Genomic DNA, 23798 nt, shown 5'->3' with positions numbered 1-23798 from the left:
GGAACACATCAAACATGTCAGAGCAAATATGCACTTTACGACGCCCCCCGCCGCCTGTAAGACCCCTGCGTCTGTTCCGCGTGTTCTCGCTCCGTGACTTGGTTTGTCCTTCACAAGAGACAGGTAACGCTGCCAAGACCCAGTAATTAGCGCAGCTGAAAGACTGTAACACGCCGTCCCCTCCCAGCCGAAATGCCAGGGGAGGAAATCTATAAATCCCTGCATATTAATGCAATTGAAAAGCACTCCAGACACCTTGCTGGGGGCAGGTGATAACAGGGTGAACTACCTGCGTCACCATCACGGTTGATAGTCCATCTCCTTTAGCGGAAGCTGCGCTCCAAATCCTGACCTTAGGCTTCCCAACTGAGTCTCTCTATCAATAATTAAACAGTAATCTTAAAACCCATTTTAGTCGGGTCATCTTTCTGCACCATTGTCCCCGCTTCACTTCTTCCTCCGTCTATTTTTTCCTCTTTCTGTAAGATCTAGTTAGAGATTCCATTAGCATGAGAAAGCAGGCTGGTAATTGTCTTCACCCTACTGAGTGATCCCTGGATAGAGGATTAGTCTGCGAGAGAAAGCCCTATTTCAACTCGGAGCACAGATGCTGCCCACAGCCACCCACTCCAGATTAGATTAGACGGCAGTGGGATGAAACCCTCTGGTAACTTCAAGCAACATTAACCATAAAGCGTGGTCAGGAGGTTAAAAGCAATAAACTTTTATTCACCTTGCACCGCCGGCTGTCGCTCCACGGTTCCCTCTCTTCACCTCATTGATTTAAAATATATTTTTAATCTATTAATATGCTTTTCTCTTTGGATAAAGGGAACCGGCAGTTATGAGAGTCTCTCTCGCTCGCTCCCTCGCGCTTTTTGATATACGCGGCCGAGTATTTAGCAGTGAATCTCCCTAAATCATCCCCATGGGCCACCCTGTCTGTCACTAATCTGCCCGCCGCCGCCCACTCATAAAGAGGTGTCACATTTCTGGCACTCTTCCACAGGATAAGCGCTTCAAACAGCCGGGCTGCTCTTCTTGACCTTTCCTGGGAGATGATCGATTAAACCCACTGGATTTATTCCATAAACATGCGGCCATTACATCAAAAAGGCAAGGAATTTACCTCAGAGGCAGAACTCAAAATCCATATAATCTCCAGTGAGGTTCCATTTTTTTATTGGCTTTTTCAATCCACCTCTTGCAGCACATTAATAAGCACGGAGACATTTCGGCGGCTGAATCTGTGCGCCTCTCTTCCTGTGATTATTGAAGCAAATCACAATGACAACAGAGTGAAATTTAACTGCTATCTGTAGTCCATAAAACCTGTGATGCAGAAAAGTTGTTAAGCTGGCTCGGCTGCCAGATGAGGATAAAGCTCGGAACAAATTGACTGCAAAGTTTTTCAAGTAAAAAAAGTGCAAATATGTGGACAACCACCGGCACTCACCTTGCTCATTGTCACGTTTGGTGCTTAGGTGGCTAGAAAACACTCAGAAATATCCTTCATTCCTCAAAAACTTTAGTGCATTTTGAAACCGCGTCACGTGGAAAATCATTTCACATCTTGCATTGTTAGGGACAGTTACACCTCCACGACAGCAGAAGGCGCCGTGATGAGCAATAAGATGTGACAAAATATGAGAGCAAGATTGAGAAAGAAGAAAGGAATTGGAATTCACCTTAATCATCCTGGTACTGCTTAAACTTAAGTTAGCGAATCTGAAAATCCCTTCTGCCCGTCCTTGTTAGTATAAAAATCTTCAGAGATTTCAGTGTCACTATTAAAAATACAATTTTGCTGACATATTGAGACTAAAATTTCCTCCTGGCCAGCGTTTCTCAAGTGTTTCCCATATCGCGTAGAGCCACAGAGAATCAGCCCTACATTACTGTTTTCTTTGCTTCCTGTATTACCTTGATTCCGGATTGGTAATAAACACACATATGCGATGAAAGAGCAATATCCAGGGTCTTGAAATAAAAGCCTACGAGTGTGAGAGAACGCTAGAGTGGAGGAGAGTGTCTACAGTCAGACCTCAGCACTCTAATTCCACCTGTCCGGAAAGCTCAGCGCGAGGAACGGAGAAACACCAAGGCCGGTAAAAAGACTATCTCTCGCTGCCTGCATGAGCCATTAAGTTACAGGAGTGCAAGCCTCCTGCTTTCACGGCTGAACACCTTCTACACGCTTTCAAAGCCGACAAAACTAAACAATCAAAAGAACAAAGAGGTGCAGTTCACCCAGCAACAAATCAAACATCACTTCAGGTGCCATTTATGAAACAGGAAATAGAAAACACACTTTCATTATAAAGGCTTTGGGGTGTGGATGGGGGGGGGGGGGGGGGGGGGGGGGGGGGGGATTCCTCGCTCTGGGGAGTTTGTGTGTCCGTGATCAGAGCGCCACCGAGCTCTGCCTCTCGTCTCCGTGCTCCATGGTAATCATATCCCATTTGAATAATGAGGCAGTAGACCCATTCCCGCTGCCCGTTCCCTCTGCATCCTTGACTGGAGTCTTTGATAGACACTAATTCTAGCTCCATCTATAAAGCTCCGCTCATGCATTTTTAATAGAATCTATTACTTTAGGATTAAATTATAAAAGACTGTCCTCCTTAAATTTTTTATAGTTTGCATAATTGGTATCAGGGCCTGAATGCGAACCATAAAAACCCAGTTTGTACAGGACTGAGGAGCGGAACGAGTGAGAGAACCACACAGCACACGTGCAAACACATCTGGGACACTACACCAGCGGCGAGGCAGCGTACACCAAGGTTGCCTCTCGAAAAGGACAGTTCCATTTCCCGGGATGCATCCTCGTTCGTGAAAAAGATGTCAAGTATATTGTGTATGTCTGTTTTGGGGACAGACTCAAGCTTCCTGTGGCTTGACAGAACTGCGAATATGTGCCAGAAAACATCATCAAAGAGCAACTAGTGTAAACACCAAGTTGTGGGGGTTGATTTTCCAGAAGTTCCGTCAAATGTGTGCGGTACAGCAGTGAAATCTGACAGAATGATTATGACCATTGGAGATTATGGATCATTTTTTAAATGTATATATTATCTATTTATACAAGTTATCATTATCTGTGTATGATTTACTTACTTATCTTTACTTCTGTTGTATGTATTTTATCACGATAATTGTTTATATATTATCTGTATTTATTTATTTGTCACTTTTTTATATGATTTGTGGACATCTTTGATGGCGTGTGTATCTTTAATGTCTTTGATATGTGTCAGTGTCTTTGTTGTCATTGGCTGCTGTGACCTGTTGAATTCTCCCACTAACCTAATCTCCATAAACTGCAGATACTTGCTTGAATAGTGCTTCTTCTCTCTTGGGTTGATGCCAGTGTGACCATATTTGCATGTAGACTGGCCTTTTTTTTTTCTTTTGGAACGTCACAGATTTAAATAAGCACATTTTCCTGTTGCCGTCTGTTCTAAGTGAGTCAGGCAGGAGGGGAAGCAGGGCTCTAGTCTCGAGTCCAGTGTTGTTAACTCGGAAGGCAGCGCACAACTGATGCTACTAAATAAGAAATGGCAACTCTCCCGGTGTCTTCGGACAATCTGGGGTTCTGATATTGACACAACTCACCGGGGCAAACAGCAAAAACTACTCAGCAGGTTAGCAGCTTCCCTTTGTCCCTGCAGTCACTGATAACTGTCAGCGTAAATGGAAATGTATTTCTCCTCTCTGTTCCAGATGCAGCCAGCAGTTAAATGTCATCTTCACCCGCTCACTCCTCTTTCCAATAACAGACGGAAGGCATCTTGCCTAAACTGCAGCCCCCTTAGAAATCCATGCACGTCACCATCCCCCAAATTAGCACCGCAGGGACACCCCCCTCGCCACCCCTGCCTGCCGGCGACGGCTCTCTGGCATATCTGTACAGGGGAAAAATATATTTCACACTGTATGAATTATTAAGCGCGGGTCCGGCGCTAAGCAGCGTGGAGATAGACCGGTTATTCACAGCTCTATTGGGACGGATGCATCGGCCGCTTGCCTATCTGGATCGTTTGTCACCGCCGATAGACAATTTACAATGAAAGAATTTTTCAACCAGCTCATTCTGCTGTCACTGCAGTTTCTCACCTCCACTCCTTTCTATCCACGACCCCGTCTACTTTAGCGTCTCTGATGAGCCACAGAGGCGAACGTCTCCTTCTGTCACTTCATCCTCCAGCTACTGAGGCAAAGGTGGAGTCAGACGAGCGACTCGGAGCAGACCCCCGAACTTAATCATCTTAAAGGAAGTGAAGGTGTGTCGGGGACATCCAGCGACAGTTGAGGGATTTGGGTGAAGCTGAAGTTGACTGTCTGTCTCCGATAAAGCATGAACAGGCTGAGGGACCTTGGCTGTGTCTTTTTATGGCAAAGCTCTTGGCAGAGCCTGGGAGACAAAGAATCACCTGACACTCAAATCCAACTGAACACTGAAGACCATTATGTATGTAAATGTTTATCTAAAGTAAGCAAAGCATTACATCATTGACCAACCACGGCACTGTTTTAGCGCAGCTAGCAGGCATCCCTTTTTAGCATCCCCACACCCACATGGAGATGGCATCTTCAAGTCAAAAATATGTTTATGAAAATAGCTTCAGCATAATGTTAAATGGCATCAATATAAGGTTATGGAGTTAAAACAAGTCCTTCTGTTAGATTTAAGGTATAACTAGCTTGCTGCGCGGTAACAACAACAAATACCACATACATGTGCTCTTTGTGTTGCATTAAGGGCTGCAGCAAATAGTCGACAATAGAGTAGAATAAAATATTAAATTAGTTGCTGACAGGTTCATTGGTCGACTAGTCGCTATGTCGTCATCCTCTGAGCACAATCTGCAGTAAGGCAAGACATGGCCCTCAAAACCTCAAAAGTGTTGGACCATATGGACACATCAAGGACACAAACCTTCACACCAGATTTTTTTATTCAAACATGAAGTTTATAAGCACCATTTAACACTATACTGTTGTAATTGTTTTTGTTTATATTTATGTATATTAGATTGGACATGGTGGCGTGTTAGTCAACCTGCACGCCATAGGCTGACTAGTCGAGTAATCACTAAGGTAGTCACTGAGCACTAGACAATCAAAATAATTATTAGTTGTTGCTGTAGCTGTTTCAACAACCTATATTTAATTTAATGATGCCAATTCTGTGTGTGAGAAGCTGAAACCTTTGTGCCATCGCCAACACTGCGCATGCATTTTGGGTTCCATTTGACTCGCAATACAACGTCAAATTGTTCTTCTATTAGCGGAGTCTCGCTGGCCAAATGAATACTGTTTTATATAACACTACTGGCTGGATTTCAAGTGTTTCAATTATAACATTGTACTCTGCAAAAAGTCTATGGAATATATCTTAAAAAACATCCTTTAAATAGCAGTTCTGATGCACAATAGTCCTCACTGTTTTTCCTCAAACAGGGAAACACAACACACGCATGAACCATGTCTCCACAGTCCCAAGTCGACGGTCTCATCACCAGGTCTATTTATTCAGTGAATGATTTCATACTTGCGCTTACTACAGTGGTTCTTAACCTGGGTTCGATCGAACCCTAGGGGTTCGGTGAGTCGGTCTCAGGGGTTCGGTGGAGCCTCCGCCGCAGAGGTCCACCCCTCAGTCTAGTCTGCAGTTAGTGTATCATATTTTATTTTTTACTAAAGAAGGGTTCGGTGAATGAGCATATGAAACTGGTGGGGTTTGGTGCCTCCAACAAGGTTAAGAACCACTGGCTTACTATGTTATAACTGGGGCTGCAACGATTAGTTGACGTCATGGATAATATCGACAACAAAAATTTGTTTGGCGTAAACAACCACGGGCCGCAGGATGGCCGAGAACTGGTCCCTCCAACTGGCCCCGTCGCTTCGCGCCATGGTAGAATGATGAAAGAGTGTTCTGTGTTTGGTCTGTGACGCCACACACCCTCGAGCTAACTGCTAGCATGTCGGTTAGCGCGGCACTAACTTGGAAGAGGAGATTGATTTGTTTTTAATGATGTCACACACGTCACATCTGCGCTACGAGAGTGATATTTTTACAGTGATGTCGTGAAGTGTCCTCGGTGTCTCTCCTCCTAATAATAACAGGAACTGAACTAGGGAGATACACTGAACACACCATTTTAGAGTATTATTCAAATAAGACCTTTTGATGTGGATGATTGATGTGTTGATCAGATATTTTATATGGGATACATATGTCTATAGTGATGATTTTAAATTGTTCTCAAGGACCAATAAAGACCTCAGTTTTAAAGAACTGGAGCTCTCTGTCAACTGTTTTATGCTTCATGCTTCACAGGGTTAATACAAGCTCCTGGATTATATGTCGTTATTTCAATATAATTATAAAGGTAGTTGACTAATCGAAAAAACAATGAATAGATTGGTCGACAATGGAAATAATCATTAGTTGCAGCCCTAGTTATAAAATCTGGTGAGGCTCCTCAACAAGTTGCAAAGGTTCATGGTGCAACGACTGAAGCTTCTAAATAGGGCGTGAGAAAAATCCAAGCCTTCAACATTCATCATGGAACATAAGGCAGCTTTTGAGACATCTCTTCGTGTTTACTCGCTAATACCTCCCCGTTCAAGTGGACACATACCAGAGCCTTCTCAGGAGCCTTCAGCAACAAGACCTCCTCCACTGTTCGGAGAGACAGGAAACCACGACTCTCATGAAAGTCAAAACAAGGATAATGATTTTCTTTGCCAGTTAATAGCTGAAGAGGAATTGTAAATCCCAACAGCAGCCTTGTTGTTCTAAACACTTACAGAGAGCAGTTTGACCTGTGAAACAGCCTGCGGCGCTGCTCCATCTCTGATGTCTTTTTAAATCCTGATGCAGACGAGTTGCGCTGAATAGGCCTTGATTTGAAAGGCAAAGATTTTAGATAAATGACCCCACACGGAAGGCCTCTGCCCTCTCCCTGATGGCGCATTCTTACACTTAAATACTCTCTCCCCGCTTGCATACGCGCACAGACGCAACAATTCCACTGAGGGCTGCGTTTGTGTAGGGACAAGGTGACCCTGTTGCCCGGGGGCCTGTGAACAGGCACAATGAAGGCCCCCTCGCTCTGCGCACACCCAGCCGGCTGTGCCGGATTCGGTGTGATGGGGGAGGACACCACGACACCAGGCAATGCCTAACTCCTTTCAAGAACCCCCCGAGATGGCTCCTTTCACACCCGCCGCAGACGGCCGAAATCCCTGCTTGTAACCTCGAGTCACGCAGTCAACAGATGGAGCAGCTTTTGAGTGAAGGATCGCGCCGACACAGGCGGCTCCACATCCATCCATGCTGGAAACAATGAGGCGGCAGGTCAAGAGTGCTGTCTCAGGAGGAGGGGTCCGTTGGAAGAGTTTTACACAACTAAGATAGTCCAGGTCTTTTGACTCGGCTTTGGATGAGGAATCTGCTGATGCAGAACTGCGTAACGTTTGCATAGAACATGTCAAACCTGTACTTTAGCCTCTGACCTGCTAAATCAGGGGTGTTGAACTCAAACATGCAGAGGACCAAAAAAAAAAAAAAAAACATTTATAATAGAGTATAAGTGACAGATAACAGGAGATGTCAGAAATTTCTGATCATAATTTGATCATTTCAGTGGTTCACAGCTATGACCGGTTTCCTCCTTGACAGCAGCTATACCAACTTTCATTGAATTCAATTCTATCCATATCCATTTTTCTGGAACTTTCCATATTGATTGTAAACATCTTTACTCAGAACAATAAAGAAGCTTGAAAACCAGAGCAGTTTAAATGAACACTGACTGTAATAAGCCATTGTGGGCGCCAGTAAATATCTTGGTGGGTCAGATTTAGTCCTCGGACCATGAGTGCAAAATGACCCAGCATCGTATATAATGTCTGTCGACGCGGTCAGGCATAGCGATATGGAGATGAACAACCACTCAGATCATCTCTTCACTCTCTGCAGAGGAAAGTATATCCTTTGCTGTTGACCAGCTATCACATGGCTCTGACCCGAGTCAATCAGTCATCCAGGTTGTACAGTCAGGTTGAGTTTCCCCGTCCAGCGACGAGACAAAGAAACAAAGCTGTGCAACCATCCTGTAACTTCAGCATTTTAGATCAATCATTTGAGATGGGTCACATGTTGCCCTCGCTGAGGCGTCTACAAGCGTGAAAGAAAGACATTTGCGACGCAGCGACAACAACCGCTACACGGGAAACAGAGCAGTCGCTGAAGGACGCCTTCCTTAATGTGGCAGTGTTGACAAATCACAGCTAATTAAACACAAAAGCCTCAGAAAGTAAAGGTTGTCCACGGAGAGTGGCAACACAACAGCGCACTGCTTGTCACCGAACAATACATAAATGATTTGTCCTTTCACAAGAGAAAGAAAGTGTAAGTATAGACCAGCCGGAGAAAAGGCCATCAATAAGTACATGGGGAAGAAGATTGCAGAGAGCACTTTTACTTAGAATGGCAGAGACAGCAGGAAAACACCTGCAGAGCAGAAATGAGCGGCAAAAGACAACAGAACGCTCCCAGTTTTCAAGGGCCGGAGAGCGGCAGAGTTATTCAGACGCATCCATCCATCTCCACAGCAGCTATTAGATTTTTAATATTGTTGGTTTTAAGGAGGCTCGGCTCTCCTGCCACAGCCAAACAGATTTAGCAGCGGTCGCCCCTTTTCCCCCTTTTTCACTGTGGTCTCACAAGGGCCTGGTGGTTCTTTACAAACAATACTGCCGGGCCCTGGCTCTTATTTAAAAGATTAATAGGATGCTGCCTTGGCAGAAAAGCAATCAGCGAGGTTTATGTGACAGCAGCAGAAAAAGTGTGAAAACAAGGCATAGAGGAGAAACCATTGTCACGGCTACCAACCGGCTGCCGCGGCTCAATTGAGATAGCGACGGCTTTCAAACCCGGCTGTCAATCACAGCTGCTAGCATCAATAGGGCAAATTTAAATGATAAAATGATAAGTCATGAGCGGGCGACTTCCCCTGTCATCAGAGTATATTTACAATGGGTGGAGCCATTTCTCCACGGCCATATGGAGTTTTTTTTTTGTCTGAAGTTGCAGACTTCAGCCTTCAATCATGGTGGAACGTGTAATCGCCAAGTGTCTCGAAGACTGCGCGCAGTGCTGTCAGTGGTGATGCGGGAACAAAATGGAACCAACAGACTAGCTTTATGTGACACTTGTTTTGAGATCCCTGGGCAGTCGCTCAGCTCCAGCCATCAAGCTTCGCCTGCAGCTTGTCGCCGTCTGCATCTGTCTGGCTCCAGCTATCAAAAGGACTAATTAAATAATTACACATCCACAGTGCACATCGCAGGAATTATTGTTGAATAATTGTCCCTTATAAATTCAGCAAGCACAAGCCGGACAGACGGTGGCAGAGACGTTAGAGAAGAGAGCGAGCGGGTGGAAGAGTCAGAGCTGTACTTCTCTAGCTCATCCAGAAAGAGTAGCTGAGGCACACAAAGCATCTCAAAGCTCATGAGCGCAAACGTCTTTTCTCACTCTCATATTCGTCATCACTAGATATTTGATCGCATTGCTGTCTGTGAGGAATCTAGATCAGGCATTGGGCCCAAAAATGTTCAACACAGTCTTGGGGAGTATTGGGCTGGAAAGTATAGGCAAAGTATCATGGAGAAAAGTGAGGAAACACTGACAGATCATCTGGTCCTGGTGAAGAAAGAGCTGCGCCTGAAGGCAGTTTTACCGATCTATCTAGCTGCCGACCACCACCTGTGGTCATGAGGTTTAGGTAGGTCGGTCACACCCGGAGAGACTCAGAGTAAAACTATAAAAAAGTCAGAGCAAGCTAAGTCCCACAGTAGAGTGGAAGAAGCATGCTGTTCGATAGCGTTGAATGAAAAGCCTGATATAACTTGGATCAGATTTTCTTTTGTTTCTTTCTTCTGTTCTATTTTAAAGATACAGCAAACATCAGCAGGATAGAAGGTAAGTGAAGACTCAGAGAAGACAACAGAAAGTGTAAAAAAAAACAAAAAAAAAACAGGAGTGAGCTGGTGAAGTACTCACAACAGCTGCTCTCTTCTTTCCCTTTGCTCATCCCCAAACAGAGTCCCATGTGTTTTTCCCTGATCTACGTTTGTGGCTGACAGAGGGGACGGGAGCGCTCTTCAACTCTGCACTAGCAGGGCTGGCACACACACACGCACACACACACACACACACACACACATACTCCAGCTTCATGTTGCTCCTCTGCCAGGAGGAAAAGATGGAGGAGAAGGGAAGTAGAGGGGGGCTACATCAAGGAGAGACTCTCCCAGTGGGTTCTCGTCAGTTCCAGGCCATTGCATCTTGCTCACTGGGATTTTGTTTGGAAACACAGACAAAAACAGGTGCACACCTACACACACATACACATTTCTATTGTCAGGCAAATGGCTACTAATGGAGGTGATAATGTGTTGGGCTTCTTAGAATGTGTGTTCACCTGCAACTCAAATCATTCCATCACTCAATATTTAATTGAGAAGGTAATTCAAAATAAAAATGTGTTTTTATTTTAAATATTTGAAAGGAAGTAGCATTTCCTATTTATTTACAAACACATTTGACTAAAAAAAAAGTGGAGAGAAGTAGTGCACCATGGGACTTGAATGATGAGAGGTGGTGGTGACTTTTACCAGCAGGACATTAATAGACATTATGAAGTGGTGTCAATGGCCATTTATAATCATATCACAAGATGGATGTGGCTCGCTGGCCTAGAGGTTGAACTGAAACTACACGAGAGCTTATCACAGACAGCAGTGATAAAAATACTAAAATTGAACTCCAAAACTGTATTTATTAATGTTACAAAAAAAAGGAAAAGGTGACTAGGGTTTTTTGGAGAGCAATATTCTCTGGAAAAATGGACAGAGATAATGGTGGGCTTTGAAATAAATAAACAACTTTGCCTATGAATGAAGTAAACAGTTAAAACTGCTGTCACTTTCTGACGGCAGTTTTGTCGCTCATTCCCACCGTGCCAGTTCATAAGCTATATTGGGTGAAGGTCAGCGGACACCCTGGCCAAGTCACAGACAAATGGTCACCATTTCCTCACCATTTGACCTCTATGTTTTTGAACTGTGGGGGGACGAGAAATATTTTCAGGAGCAGACTTAAGCGCAAGAATGACAGAAACAGCCTGAAGTCTTTTGCAAGAGGCAAACTAGCATATGATGTTCAATCAAAACTCAGTCACACGCTTGATGTGGTCAGTGATAATGTGCAGCCTGACACACTTCCGCGGTCTTCAGGGATGAGCGGGCCACGCTGGCTGCCCTTCACTCTCTACAGATGTTGCCTTGGAGAGCGTCTGACTGACTGGCTGGCTGCGGTGACAGCTGGACAGCTGTTCCTATAGACGCAGCCACAGAAGCATGCCGGCGTGATGGGGGCGGGGGACGCTACTGGGTGTTTAGTCTTTCCGTATGAAGTTCCCAGGACGTTCAGAGCTGTCACATTTACCAATGGTGCATGAGGCTGGATCAGGAAAGATGGCAATGAGCAGGATACAGACAGCGAGCACAGATGGGTAAATACCAAACATGGCCGACGCTATTTAAGGAAGCTCGATGAACAAACTGTTTTTTTTTTTCCAGTAGAGCAAAAAAAACAGTCTAATGCACCACCAACTGGTTAGCATTCATAATTCACAGCATTTAATTCGATGGCAGGGTTTTCAACGGCGTAAACAAGTGAGACTTTAACACGGACGTCAAAGAGAATTACAAATTAATTTTTGAACTTCTTCATAAAGTAGAAGCAGGAGTGAAAAATGTATTTTCAAAAGCAGAGAGGGTAATTGGCTGAGCACTGAATCGACTGTGGACTTTGTGCCAACATCAGTGACTGCCAGGCATGAAAGGCACTTTAAATTAGGGTCATGTTCAGATGTTATATCTTCATCCACCGACATAAAACCTCCCAAAAAACTGATACGTGATAGGCTGCAGGGCGGCGTTGATAAAGCACAGCCCGGAGACGTTTCTTTGCTAAACTAATGAAATTGTTCATAAAACAATCAGCGGTCTTAAAAGCTGTCACCTGCTGAACACACAGAAAAGAAATCCACCACACAACTCGGAGCCTTCTGCCAAAACTCTCATTTTTCCCATTGGCTCATTCATTATGTCGCAAAAGGTCAGCAATTTGTTCAACTCAATAAAAATGTTAATAAAACTAAGAGCCCACAGGAGGAGGCATTTACTGCCCCACGGTCTCCATCAGAGGGAGAAGCAGCAGCGGGCGTGGAGGCAGTGGGCCACACCACTGCAGCACTGCGCCGGTCAGAGGTCAGGGAGCTGCCGCCATCAGCAGCGGTTTCCACTCACACATGCTGACAAACACATTGAGGGTGTTAATGGAAGATAAGCGACAATTCCAGTACACTTTCAGACATAAGAAAAACCACTTCTCATGTCTGCAGACTTCTAATCTTATTTATCGTAGCACTAGTGCTGGTCAGCTAATGCTAATGCGCCGCGCGCACCATAGATTTGGCTTTACAAAACACAACATACAAGCAAATTACTAAAATAAATCAAACACTGCAAGGAAGGCTTCATGGTTGATTCCTGGAGCAGGAATCGCATCCAATGCAATTTCGAATCTTCAGTTCGTTTGAAACAAAAACAAAGCAATAGTTTCTTCACACGAAATATTAATGTTGGAAATTGATCTATGTCAGCAGAGTCCATAGTTCCAAATGTGCAACTCTCTGTGCAAACAAACGTGGGACGTTCATGTCAAACTCAGGGTCTGAAGCCAAATGTGGCCCTTTGCCTGCATTCACATGGCCCTCATGAGCTCATTGGTGCTCATTAGTCTTTGTTTTTCCTTCCCTCCCATTTAGTTTATTAAAATGTCAAATTCAGAGACTCTTTTTCTTCGGTCCATATAACTTTTTGGGTTGACGGCTCCTCACAACAATCACAGTATATAATGTGGCCCCTTGAATTGCCTGCCCTTGTTTTAAACAGTGCCCAACAATCCCCATACTGTACAGCAACAGTTGGAGCTGAGAAGCTATGATCTGACATGGCCGGTTAGTAGAAGACTTGACAGCCACTTGTGAAGCATCAAGTCAACCAGACAACAAAAGAGCGATTCTAGATGAGGTTCCTGAATAGCAGGCCATTAGGCAGATATTTAAGTGCGACAGGAAAGTGGACTCATAATTGTATATGACTTCTCTTAGAGGGAAAAGTGATCACTCTGGATGCAGGTTGGGATGCGGGAGGGATGGGGAGGTTATTGCTAAGCAACCAGTCATTATCCTCCAGAGTGGAGTGAGGTGACCGGCCATACGTCTAACTCTGCTGCCTGGCTCCGGTGTAAACCCCCTCCTGTCGCTCCCGTCCTCGCTCTATCCGCCTCTCTCTCTGCCGTCTCTCCGTCCGAATACAAACAGAGATAAAGAACGCTGCAATCGCTCTTGACACACAAATAGGTTAACACAATAAAGCCGGCTTTGCCTGGCTCACTCGAGGGAGGAAAGCAATTCCAGCAGCAGGCAGGAGGTAATAAAACAGGGCTAGGAGTGTTTGTGTGTGTGTGTGTGTGTGAGGGGAAGAGAGAGAGAGAGTGTGTGTGTGTTCATACATGTCCTCATGTCAATGTTCCTATGTTTCTCCATGTGAGTTAGAGCAGGCACAGAGAGGCTCTTTGGCCCCGGGGCCTAATATGCTTCAGATTTCTTGACACAAATAATAAGATGAGAGGAAAAAAAACGGAAATTCCGGCCCTTGTCTCCGTTTACATTAAGGGTATGGTGACTTTCTGGAGAACAACACAGCTGTAGAGCCTTTCAATGCATCCCTGTGGGTCATGAGCAAGCTCCATGCGAGTGGGTTCTGGCTGGGTTAAAACCCAACAACTAAATTAAATGAGTTTTATCTGCGGCCGGGTCCCAGGCAATAAATGATACAAATCTCCAGGGTTTTATTAAATTGCGTTGCATTCACGATAAAGTCTGGGTGAGGTGGCTTCAGCAATTACAATCCAGCCCAAGACAACATTGTTTTCTCCAGTCAGTGGAAATTTCATTACTTTACAGCCACGGCCATAGAACTGGGTAATAGCCTCTTTTTGTCACGGACACAAACCATCTGTGGGAGGTGAGACACCCAGTAAGTGTTGTGCATTTGTAACAATATGCAGCCAGCTACACTCTGGCACAATGAGCAGCATTATTCAGTCATACGGAGGCGCGGGAGGAGGAAGTGCGAGTCGATAGTTAATTCCTGGATTGGCTGTAGTGTAATCAAAGGCATTGAACCTTGATGTGTCTGTGCAGCTGATGCGTTTCTCCTCGGGCGATTATAGACAGATGACGTCCAACGAAGCCACGTCAATAAACACAGAGGCCCACAATGTTTCCTGTAGGGCGACTGAACTGTGAAAGAAGCACATTAAACCCTCTTAAACTGGGGCAGGCGCTTTCTTTCATCTACTGGGGCGGTGGTTCCATGAGAGAAGTAAAAATGAAATGGTCTTTTGACAATTTTCATTTTCATGTCGAGTGACTTTGTGTTTTACACATGAGATCTGGAAGGTGACTTCTTCACCGAGGGCTACAGCAACAAATTTAGTTACTGTACCTACATCCACATGTGAGCAGTGGTTTGGTACTTGCCTTTCAATGGACAGTCAAGAGCAGCCAACCATAAACCCCATTTTCTGCTGGCCCTTGACTGACAACTGAAGCCAGCCAATGGCAAGCATCTGACACCCTGCATCCTTGTATTATGATGTTCATATTTATCAGAATAAGAAAAAGCTTTAGTGCAGATGTCAGTGAGGAAACTCATATCTCATCAATATCGAGATATCTGGCATGAATATTGAGATATTAAATTCTTGGTTGAATTTACATGTGTATAACAAGCAGATGATAACAATGAATCTTCTACCTGTTGCCTGAATGAGAGTCATCTAAACTGTAAATAAATACTTATTTTTAATGACATTTTTTCAATCCTTTTGAAGCTCTTATTATCCCAGCTGTCAAGAGGCTTAGGGCACCATGAACATATCGGAGGAGACACACACACAAACGTATGTATCTCTGTCCTTGTGAGGACCTCTCATTGCCATAACGCTTTCCCCAGCCTCTCATCCTGAACCTAACTATCCAAAACCAAAACCAGACACTGAACCAAACTGAAACCCAACTAAAATAACCCAGTTATTTTGAAGTTTTAATCCTCAACTTGAGACCTGGACTAAAGAGGACCAGCTAAAGGTCCGCACAAGAAGGTTTGTTTCCAAGAATTAGTTCCCACAAGTATAGCTACACAAAGCCACACACACGCTGTCATCAACTAACCTTTCTGCTCTATGAGAGGAATCCGGAGTGCCAGGATTAAGTATAGAGGGGTACAAGAACGCCACACAAAAAAGGACGCAGATCCACACGGGTTAGATTGGAGCCGAACATCTTGCAAGTTAGTAAGTAAACAATTTCTACATCAGCTTTTGCATCCATCTGTCACCAATCAATGACCAGCGCCGATCTCTCAGGTCACGTGCTCCTCAGAGTCAACAAGGAAGCGACGGCAGAGAGGTAAAGTGGCGGCTTTTGTCAACAGGGAATAAATTACTGAATCATGAAGAGAAAACATCTTATCTGACTGATGTATTTCCTGCTTCTGCAGAAAGCTACAAAGCCTCGGGGGGAGCAGCCGACCAAAATGCAGGGAGATGGAGATTAGGATGATGTGCGGTTCCTTGTTCCATTAAAGTTTGATCTTCCTCAATAGCCGAGGAGAATCAGATATCTCCCATTCAAGATTAAAGTACACCAGCATGGAGGGGGAGATTAATCAGGGGCCTGCATGAGATAAAACACAGCCCCGCTCCTGGCATGGAAAACACTGGCAATAAAGAGTTCAGCTGATAATGTGAAACATGGAGCGCCACAATAGCAAATCATACAGCCCGTACAGGCCTCCAAAACAAATCAAAGCAAGTCTGCGGCACAAAGCTGCAGATGTACAGCTCCACTCATCTGATAGCAGCTGATACTGGCCCTTGCTTTATTGCAGGCGGAGGTGGGAGAGGGCAGGCGGAGGATTTTCCCATGTTGCTCACTGTCGCCAGACTCTCAGTCCTCCTCCTCTCCTTGAGATCAATGGCGCTGGAGTGATTTCACAGCAGCCTGCACTGTCACCCAGAACAAATCAATGTGACCATGAGGAAGGCAAGAGCGGCATTGTTTTTAAGGAGAGCAAATTCGCTGCTAGAGAGCTTGTCAGATCTGCTTTATTCTCCTTCCAAGAACACTTTGGAAGGGGCACGCTCGCCCTCACTCCTCTGGCTGTGTTCGACGGCACACTCATTAACCACATATGAACTTCTGCTGACTGCGTTTCACATGCAAGTGAGCATTTCCAAACAGAGAGCAGCGCTAACCGGCATAATCTTTCCACATTACAGGCCATACATTAACATGAGGCAGCGATGAGACGTGACTTCTGTTTAGCCAGACAGAGCAATGAGGGGTGGAAGTTTGAGGGAGGCGTCATGTGCCAAGTGGCTGCAGATATGCAGAGGAGGAGCTGCCAGCAATGACCACCATAGCCGATAGGATCACATGAGGGGTCAGATAAGCTATATTCAGCCCAAAACAAGAGGAGCAAAACAACAACATGCCTTTCCATCTCTGACTTCCGGTGTCTTTGACCCTGGCATTCCGGAGACATCAGCGCATCAGGCAGAAAACACAAGCTGCTGGCCTGATCTTGACTGAGTGAGTCCAATAAGAACACGGGTCAACCATCTCCGCTCAGGGAGACGTAACATTGAACAAGTGAGGATGTTGGGGAAGGTACAGACTCCTGATTTGGGGTCAGTGCAGATGAGGCGACATGTCATGTTAATGGTTCCGTTACTTATTTCTTTACAATAGCATGAGAAATGCCCAACTTTGCTAGCATCCAATAGAGGACTTCTGATGTCACTTCACACCAAACTTATCTCCTTAGGTGTCAAACTACGACTATTGTTATGGTGATGGATCATCGTTGTATATTCACACATTTATGCTTTCAATTGAGGCACATGTTCTTCCTGATGCTGTGGGCAGCATGGCACGTTTTTAGAAAAGTTTTTGGATGGTGCTTTTCTCATTCAGTATATTTAATAGTGGCGCACCGCCATGGCTTAAAATCTTTTTTTTAAAAGAAGAAAAGTCAAAAAAAAGGATTTGGAACCAGCAAAAAATATGTAACATCACGGAAACGGACATCATTAAGGTGGTTTTCAGTGTGATTTCGACAAAGAAGAAGCCTGTTGCTTGCAACTGAAGTCCGCATCCCACCGGACATATGAACGTTTCAAAAAATCCTGGTGGAAACACTGGATCATTGATGTAGTTATGAGATCTCCTATACATGTTCAAATTCCAGCCTCGCTTTGGAATGTCATGCGGGAAACATTTTACTTTACCAATACGTCAACATGAAACACAGAAGGCTGAGTTTGGTGCCAAAATAGTCGCCATTTGATGCGTTAGGAATGAGAATGTGTTAGCGAATGAAGTGTAGATATTGTTGGGATTGGTCAGAGCATACCATTACAAATGCAGGTGATGAACACAGACTTTAGGTTGGCGTAATTATGAAAGTACAACTGCTTTCACTGAACTTCCAGTGAGGTTCATCATCAGTTCACCGGGACAGAAATGCCGCTGCCGGAAACTGGGGAACCTTGTGTTTTCTGAAAATAGTTTGATGACTGACACACAACTATTAACACACCCTTTATGTCCAAGCTGGAAGTCGACTCCTGACCCATGCTGCCTCTTTGTGGAAACAAATGCTGTACGACTGAAACCGTTGGTTGAAGATAATCCCATCACCTGATGCAACAAGCCACAAATCTAGTCTCAAAAGATGACAGAGAACCCTCCCAGTGTGTGAACGTCAGATCGTCTCTGCTGGGTAGCAACAAACTTCTCACCTCTCTTCGCTCACACGGTCCGGCTGAAGGCTGTTTGTTTCTGAGGGATGATTTGTATGCAACACTTTTCTTTCATGCGTTTTCATGTCGGTGCCAGAGAAACCTCACGAGGGTTCCGATGAAATCATGTATAATAAGTAAAAAATAAAAGAGCCGTCTCTTCTATGCGTCTGCACATGAAAAGAGTAATAGACAGTCTGTCGGCAGGAACACTTTGATCAGGAATCTAATGAGCTTCTGTTGACGAGGCTTTCAGATCAAATGTCCGTGTTTCTTTAAGTGTCTGACATTGTTTCTTCGCAGGAAACTTCAGGCCATAGCAGGAAACATATCAAGGTCCTGTCTATTCTTTTCGATGACAGCATGTAGGTTTGTTCTATTTCGCGATACACCTTGGAGGTGTCTGGACAGTAAACGTGTTCCTCAAATGCAATCAATTTACAACAATAAAAGAGGATATTAATAGGCACCAGTGGACGGGCGGCCATCACACACACACACACACACACACACACACACACACACACACACACACACACACACACACACACACACACACACACACACACACACACACACACACACACACACACACACACACACACCCTGGGTGAGTTCCAAGACAATCAAACCATGCAGGGATTAAAAAAGATTAATACACACGGCACAGGAAATTAAACTTCAGCAACTTTAACGATATTCTGCTCACTTCACTCACTTCAGGCAGCCGTTTTAATAAGTTAGACGCCGAGGCAGCTGAGCACCAATCAATCACACTGATGCCAAATTATAATGCAAATTATTTTTTCTGTCATGTGTTGTGGGGGACAATGCAGTTTCTTATTAAGACAGGAATTTAAGGTGTGATGGTTTCTGAAGGTTGTGTAAGGCCAAAGGATGCGGAAGTCGGGGTCCTGGATCGACAAATATTGGTTCAGAAGGACAACTCATCCTCAAACTAACTTCTAAATCTTCTAACTAACTACTAAAAAATATCAATGCATGATACATCCATGGTACAACTCTGCAGGCAGCGCAGCAGGCGGAGGGCATCACAGGCATCCTGGCCTTTGTGACGATTTCCGACAGGTTAGTAAAGTTCCTGTTCATCATTCACCGTGCTGTATCAAACTAAATATTGATGTTGATCTGGCTGGTGGCCGCATTAATGTTGCTCTGTTGTTATTAGCTCTGGCAAGCGCAGACTACAGTAGCATGCTAGCTGCGCTTTGTTAGCCTTTAGCCATGGCTTAGCTCGCAAATGTGACTCAAACATGTTCTTCTGTTAAAGAGGCAGACCGAAGCAGCAAAATGTCAATTAGTAACTAAGAAATTACAAATGAATTCGACCACTGCTGTTTGAAAAACAACAAAAACATGCTCTCACATCCCATTGTTTGAAAACACACTGTTGGGGTACTTACTTTGCACTCATTTGCTAGTGAAAATGCCATTTTTTATTACTATTCATGTAAATTTTAGATTATTGAATTTTTTTTCTATTTAGTTAATATAATTATGTGGCATTATGTTTTTCCAAATTTGTATGTTTTTTTAATCCTTATCCTTAATATTTGTCTTGGTATGGTATCGCTTGTCAAATATCTTCCAGGGAATCGATACAAAGTTGTAGAGCAACTTTAGTATCGTGACTGGAAAACTGGAAACTTCCAAAAAAGGGAAACAATGATGCAGATGGAAGAAAATATGAGATTTGATGACAAATAACATAAAAAATGTATGACTTTTGTAACGCTTGAATATGGACGAGATTCTAGTCTAGTCTATAAAGAGTAGAAGAACCCTGCAACTAGGTGCAATATTGAGAATACTGACATTTACATTCCGCTCAAACTACAGGCTGCGTTACTCACGAAAGAATAACATAAAAGGAGCATCATAGGAAATGTGACTGATTCCTCTTAGACCACTAGGAACGATCGGAATGTGTGTAAAAATTCACCAGGAAACTTGACAAGAAACAAAGGTAGATTGTCACAGACTTTCATGGCAAGTAGAAAAACAGTAGCAATATCATTTGCACAGATGTAAGTCACTTGGACTTTGCTATAACATTCTTGGTGGAGATGGCGTTCGGTGCCACTGTAGCACTACTGATTTTCCCAGACTGTAACTCAGTGTCATGCCGGGCTCCTGACTCAGACCTATCAGGGATAAATGGTGGCTGATGAAGAAAAAACTTGGCGCTTCCGCAGCTTTGCAGACGAACACACATCACTGACGAGTTTCAGCAACACAGCAGAAAACACTTTGACCAGCAAACATTTCTGAAGAATCACAGCGAACAACAAAACAACAGGAAACACAGGGAAGGAGATGAAACGTGAGTAAAGCCCAGAGCTGGCAGCATGGCACTTCAAGGTTCCCTTCACAAAAGAAAATCACAACAACAAACCGGCAAAAAGTACAAATAAAAAAAGGTAATTCAGTGACCTAGATATTAAAGCGACTGTGCCACTCTGTTCCCCCGCCTTGTCCAACCATCATGTTGAGTTAAGGCGAGCATTATGCTGGGGAGACTATTTGTTTAGGTGAGGAGCAGCCGCAGAGCTAATATGAGCACAATTTGCTCAGCAGGTCATAGGCGCAGAGTGGAGGAAGTAAATGAGGCAGTTCTGCCCCCTCGGGTGCAGCCCCTGCCTCATACATCACTGGATGTTTTATTCAATACAGGCAGGAAGGCTCTATGGCAGGTGCCCCGACTGTGGGGGTGCCTGCCCTGCTAGAGGGGCCCATATTACATTCACCAAGCAGCCCGTCTGCTGGAGACAGACTGACTGCAGGAGCCTGGAAGATACACTTTGTTTGTAGTTTAATGATAAATCTGCCTTGTTTAGCGCGCAGTCAGCATATTGCACGAACGCAGGCTCATTTATGTGAGCTGAGAGCGATGAAGTTACACCAGAGCAACCTCAGCAACACAAAGTTCAACTCTGGGAAACTTTCAACTGCTGGCTTGGAGTCAACTTCACTGAAATAACTTACACTTCGGGTTCTGTTGAATACCAACACAGTATAAAAGTTGACAGAAGAACTGCTACAGGTTAGGGTATATGATATTATTAAAGAGTATTTCTAAATGTGTTGCTGTAATGGAGATAAATGACAACGTTCTTTTTTAGTGTAGCATAACATACTTTATCACGGCGAAACACAAACTTGCTCTTCATTCCTAATCCCATCAATAGGAGAAGCGTGTTGCTACACAGGAAATTTAAAAAATTGAAAGGTAAAACTTCATGAAAAATACAAATGTATTGGCAGGTTGAGGGGAGGGTACAAGCAGAAACACTGCCTCAATGTGTATGAGAACCCCTGAGAGAAAAACTAACTTTTAGAAACCACTCTGCACTGTTATGATAAAAAGATGAATGATTAACTTGAGTGAGGAATTTGATTGATGACATATTCCTGTCAAAGCTTGATGGCTTATATTAAACATTAAAAAGTGGGGAGAAACATTTATAGACTTGTTGGTTGTGGTGTCAAACAAGCCTTGCCACATGAAAGATGGATGAATTTAAAAAGAGAGGGGGGTGGAAGGTGCATCACAAAATGAATTTAGTTGAAGAATGAATGTAGATGAAATTTAAACTTGGGAGACGAAAATGCAGAAATGTATTATAAATAAATATAAAAAAGCAGAATGAGTTCTAGAATGTAACTCAACTATAACTAATGAGCCACAACATGACATCATCTTCAAGAGTCGTACGAGAGAAATGTCGGCGCTAATGACACACAGCTGGCTTCTGTTCCTGTGGTCCACATTTGAAATTCCAGCCTCAGTGAAACAGTACTGTTTCACAAGGCAGCACAGAAGTTATCAGCCAACATTCAAACCAAACATCCAGTTCAGCATAATCAGACTGTTCTATTTGCATCCCAGACTGCGAGACAGGGGACAAATTTGCAGAGGAAATCACAGGACAATGACAAATTGCCTCCAGAGAGTTCATTGCAGCACACAGCATCCTCCGTGACACAAGTTGTGCATCTCCATGAATTTTATGAGTTCTTTGATACGCAGAGAAAAGGCCTATAGTCATAATATGCAGGAAGACTATAAAAAGACGTCTCATTAACACTCCGGGGTGAAAAGGCACTAATTGCTGCAGACATGATGTGGGCCCCCTCCCGCCCCCCGGCCCCCCTTCTCTCAGCTCAGCTCAGCTCAGACACACAAACACACAGAGGAACTCGCACCTTCTGCCTGCGGAGCATTCATCTTCACAAAACACTTAATTGCTGCAATTCTTGAAAAGACCAATATTACACATCAAAGCTTTTCCTCCCCATTTTACAGCAGCGGGAATATAAAAAGTCAGCACACACAGTCAGCCATTATTATCATCTCCAAAAGCCATTATTCATGAAGAGAAGAACACAGATGTGGGAGATTTCTGGAGAGTATATTTACCATAAATCGCTCCTGAGTCCAGTCTGCAACTCCAGGCAGGTTGTTTCAGACGCTCATACTTCTCTGCTGCGCATTAAAAAAAGATTCATTCTGAGCTCCAAAAATAATAATAAAAAAAAAAAAATCCAGCAGCTGCTCGGTCGATGTCAAACGTTGATTTATCCGATGGTATGCAAATATAACCCCTGGAATTAGATTCCACCCTCTCGCCTCTAGCATGCAAAGTTAATAAGCTTTGCCCTTTTTCTCCACTCGGCTGCCAAAATGTGTTTTTGTGGAGGGCAAAGGCGCAGGTCAGTGAGTGGGAGAACTGCGCACCACTCTTCTCGCGTATTGCCTCCAGAATAATACAAAAAAAAACGTCCCGGTTGCGTCTTAAAATATCTCCAATCTTGTTATTTTCGAATGGCAACGGATGCAAAGCGTAAATCCGAAATCCACGCAGGGTTTATAAAGTGGCTTGGTGAAATGTTCCACGTCAATGTTAGGTTATAATCGAGGAAATACGCTGTGAATGTGACCTGGCGGCGCCAGAGCAGCAGGCAGAGATATCCAGTAGCGCTGCGAGGTGATGTTAAATCCCGGCGAAGAGGCTCCGCTCCGTCCGTCACTTTCTCCGGCAGCTGTTTTCCCCCGGATCCAGACTCTGATTCCCGGCTTTCTCTGTCCAGAAATGACCCGGGGACCCTCCGATCTGCTCTCTTTGGTGGTTTAACCAAGCAGCGGGTGGTTAAGAGTGACTAAAGAGCGGGGCGACCGGGGTAGCTCCGGGATGCGGTCCTGCCTTGGTGCCGAGCTGCCGAGACTGACAATAACCCGGAACGCTGCGGACTGTCGGGCTGCTCAGACCGCCCACTGACCAATCAGCGCGCCGGGAGTGGAGACATTCCCACGGGCTGGCCAATCAGCGCACATTAAGGGCTGTTACTATAGAGACGCTCGGCGTCCAAACGTCTGAAACCACGTTGTTTGTCCGTGAAAATGGCTTCGATATAAACTGTCATGACAGAACGCAGATGGGGATATTTAGTCAACGGTGCGAACCTCCTGCGGCGAGTCACCGCGTTTCTTGGCTCCTGGCGAAAGGTTTGAAGAGTTGCGCGACGATGAGCGAAAAACGTTCCAAGGAGAAGCGACCTGAATAGTACAGTATTGGATTTGACTTAAATATAATTCAAATAAGAAATGATCAATCTTGCTCGTAATTTATGTCACAATGGAACAACAACGCAGCAGCAATACTACTACTACTAATAATTATTATTTTGTTCCACTCATTGGAGTTCATGTTTCAAGGGCAGCATATGGCATGAAGAAGCCCATGCCATAACT

General features: G+C 44.3%; 1 protein-coding gene across 1 annotated transcript in view; it reads right to left on the bottom strand.

The window, feature by feature from the left end:
• The window catches only part of fam222aa (family with sequence similarity 222 member Aa), a 52774-nt gene extending 29515 nt beyond the window's left edge, over window positions 1-23259 (bottom strand). Inside the window, exon 1 of the mRNA XM_053869618.1 lies at window positions 22467-23259. The gene's annotated coding sequence lies outside the window, so the exon portion shown is untranslated. The remainder of the gene's footprint in view (window positions 1-22466) is intronic.
• Between the last annotated feature and the right edge of the window lie 539 nt (window positions 23260-23798).

This window comes from Synchiropus splendidus, chromosome 7, assembly GCF_027744825.2.
Source record: "Synchiropus splendidus isolate RoL2022-P1 chromosome 7, RoL_Sspl_1.0, whole genome shotgun sequence".
In the NCBI taxonomy this organism is placed as follows: Eukaryota; Metazoa; Chordata; class Actinopteri; order Syngnathiformes; family Callionymidae; genus Synchiropus; species Synchiropus splendidus.
The sequence above is the reverse complement of the archived record's forward strand: the minus strand, read 5'-3'. Positions and strand labels throughout refer to the sequence as shown.